At 44.9% G+C, this 3,474-nt stretch overlaps 1 pseudogene; it reads left to right on the top strand.

Moving 5' to 3' along the window:
- The first annotated feature begins 472 nt into the window (after positions 1-472).
- On the top strand, positions 473-1,073 carry LOC101638097 (annotated as a pseudogene).
- Positions 1,074-3,474: the final 2,401 nt, after the last annotated feature.

Genomic DNA, 3,474 nt, shown 5'->3' with positions numbered 1-3,474 from the left:
GCCCTTTGCCTCCTAGCTCTTTCCTCTATTTCCTTTGACTTTCCTCTTGTCCCACTATCATGCTGAGCCTTCATTTGGGTTTCATGCACTTTGTTTTTGAAATGGACCAATTGACATTTATTTACATGATTTGCATTGGGAAAATGGGAATACTTAGACTTTTTGAGAATTTGGGGGCATATAATCTGAATTGCGTCTGCCTATGGGGATACCTAGGGATACAATGAACCACTGTAACCTCCAGTGGGCCGCAAATGGGGTCTTGACTTAGGAATGACTTTTTATCGTGCTTCTGATTTATGGACCCACATGGATATTATTTGCATGGTGTCCCATGTAAATAATAATAATAGGCGCTTGAGCGGAAGAGGGAAGTGGAGGCACCTGCCTGCGGCTTCCTGCTGTGCTGAGGCTGCTGTGGGCGACCGAGGTAGCGCTGAGGGGAGTCCTGTGCCACTGGTTGGGATCTGGGATGTCGAAGAACAGGGTATCATCGGCCTGCTTCTGGAAGGTGGACGTGGATGAGTAGGATGAGAAGAAGTTCCTGGATGAGGAAGATGGGGGCGAGGAGGGCGAGGTGTACTCCTGCCTGCGACAAGGAAACATGGCCACTACTCTGAGCTGCTCCCCCCCCCCCCCCCGCCCCATCAACACCCAGAGCCAGGCGGTCAAGGGCTGAGCAGGCAGCATCACCTTGAAGGTGCTCATCTCTTTAAAGGCTAATGATATTGAAAAGGCTGTTCAATCTCTGGACAAGAACGGTGTGGATCTCTTAATGAAGTATATTTATAAAGGCTTTGAGACCCCCCCCCCCGCCCCCCCACATTAGCAGTGCAGTGTTACTGCAGTGGCATGAAAAGGCACTTGCTGCTGGCAGGGTCGGGTCCATTGTCTGAGTCTTGACTACAAGGAAGACGGTGTCGCCCACCTGGCATTGGGCATTGACTGAGGTGTGCGAGCTGCTGGTACCAAGACCAAAACCACCCAATGCCCCTGCTACCCGCTGGGCAGCCTCTGTGCCTGTCTCTCAGCTTTGCCTCCTTGTTTCTCCCTTCTCAGTCTCTTTAAGATGAAAATTACACATGCCAGCCTTTCATGAAAATGGAGATGACACAGAGGGAATTGTCTTTCAGTTGACGTGTTTCATGCTTCTCAAAACCATTCCCGTGATGTCTACACCAGTCCGTTGGCAGTATCAGTTACATTCAGGTTGAAATGTACAATTTTAATTCCTATTGGCTAGGTTTTGCTTTAGTTTAAATCTAATATTGAGAGATTTTATCTGAATTTGAGGCCAGCGCTTTAACTCATAGCTAGCCAGGCAGTGGTACACACACACACACACACACACACACACACACACACACACACATGGCTGACAGCTTTTACCACTGCAAAACTGGACCATAATACCCCAATTTAAGCCAAACTGTATTTTTGGAAAAGGCGGTGGGTGAGCCCCACTACCAAGTGCCAGCCGTGTCTGGTCACCTCCAGATGATCTGTGTGGCAAGTGTAAACGCGCTGCTTCCTTGCAGCATCCAGGACTCATGGCTTCTCAGTTTCTCATGGTCACCCAGGGTCCAGAGAAAGAACTCTTGCTCTATACGACTGAGTCTGTTAAATAAAGAGCCAGTTTAGCATGAGCATACCACTTTTGTTCTAATGGCCCTATTTGAATAAGAGCTACAACTAAATGACCATTGGGACTTAACGGAAAAAATGCAGAAACTGGTGTGATTCAAACTCTGGACAGCCTCTGAATGAAGTGCCTTTTCCATAGGAATCTCGTATCTGTCTCAGACAACATGAGATGTAGAACTTGTAGATACATAGTATGCCCTACAAATGTTTTTAGTATTCTTCAGGGTAATTGGGATCTCAAAGATTTGGTTCTGATCCAAATTACACATTCCATGTTTTATCTCAGTGTTTTTTGTTTTTTTTTTAAAGAAAAGGCCACACAGCAAAAAGTGTTTACTTTGTTGACAAACCAAACTGGTTCTCAAAAAAAAAAAAAAAAAAAAAGAGGTGCTTATCCAAAGCTAGTCTGGGTAGGTCCAAAACAGATCCGCTAATGCACATGCCCAGAGAAACCCACCTATGTTTTAAGTATTCACATGGCCCCCAGTTTCATAATCACTGACTTACATGAAAACTGGTGCAAAAGTCCTGTAAACTCTTTGCTGTTTTTGATACTGCTTTGTTTTTTTTTGTTTTGTAAAGAAGATAAAATTTCAGGAAAAAAAATAATGGCAGTGGGTTTTGAGCAAGATTTCTGAGCCATAGTGTTCCAGATTTTGTAGGCCAGTCCTCCCTGAGGGGTTAAATTCCACTTTTTGAGGTTGATATTGATCTCTCAGGTGAGACTTTTTGGTCTGACCAGTTTCCCTTGCTGGCACAAATCCTTTGTGGTGGGCAGGAAGTCTTAGCCTAGTCACTCTGAAGCCAGGGACACAGGCCACCTTGGTTAGGGTCAAACTAGCTCTTTCCCTAACCGATCTACTCAAACCAAACCAAATCTACTGCCACAGAGGCAATGCTGACTCAATGTGACCGCCGTGGGTTTCCGAGACTGGAGTAGAAGGCCCAGTCTTTCTCCTTGCAGCTGCAGCGGGTTTCAAACTGCCAACCACGGATCACAGCCCAACACGTAACCACTCCACCACCCGGGCTCCTAAGCCAAGACACGTCTTGTGAATGCTTTATATAAATTAAAACCCTATGTAAGAAATGATTTAAAATTGTCCTCAGTTATTTTCCCCCTCATATCCTCAACCTTCATAGATTATTTGACAAATAATGAAAGACTAAATTGCCCAAGGGATTTGAAGAAAAACGACTGCTTCAGCTTTTACTCAAACTGCTTCAGGACGTGGCTCTGGGGAAGAGCAATGCTTTCTTAGTTGTTGATCAATGGATGAAAGACCGATTCAGCAAAGGCCTAATAATGAGAACGGGAGGGAGGGATCTGCTCACAGTCGTTAAAATAAGCTACAATGCGACTGATTGCCAACAGCCAGGTGTGCTGAGGTCATGAAGCAGCAGACAGCAGCCTTTTTTGTTTGTGAAGTCTTATAGAAATGTTTCTGATTTCTGTTAAGTGTCATCTCATCCGACACACCTACCTATTTACATTTGTAAACGGGATAAGTACTAGACATCATGTTTTCAGCTTCTGTAATAGAAACCTCAAAACTTCGTGGTGTAAGATATTATGCTCATTGATTCTGTGGGTCAGTCATTTGAACGGAGCACCATGGGCATAACTTTGTTTCATCTTTTCTGGGACCTACGCTGTGGGTCTTAATAGTTAATGGTCAGAATCACCTGGGAGTATCTAGCTAGTGGTTAAGGCTCATAAGTGCCTGGTAGCCCATCTGAGCAATTGGAATGGCCTCTTCATTGTGGCTTGTACTTTCTTACAAAATGAAAGTTGGGTTTTTTGAGTGTGTTCGCTCAAGAGAGGGAGGC

Source organism: Echinops telfairi, unplaced genomic scaffold (genome assembly GCF_000313985.2).
Source record: "Echinops telfairi isolate 266 unplaced genomic scaffold, ASM31398v2 ScPeMD7_9;HRSCAF=40, whole genome shotgun sequence".
NCBI classification, from domain to species: domain Eukaryota; kingdom Metazoa; phylum Chordata; class Mammalia; order Afrosoricida; family Tenrecidae; genus Echinops; species Echinops telfairi.
Note: the sequence above shows the minus strand (reverse complement) of the source record. Positions and strands in the feature narration are given on the sequence as shown.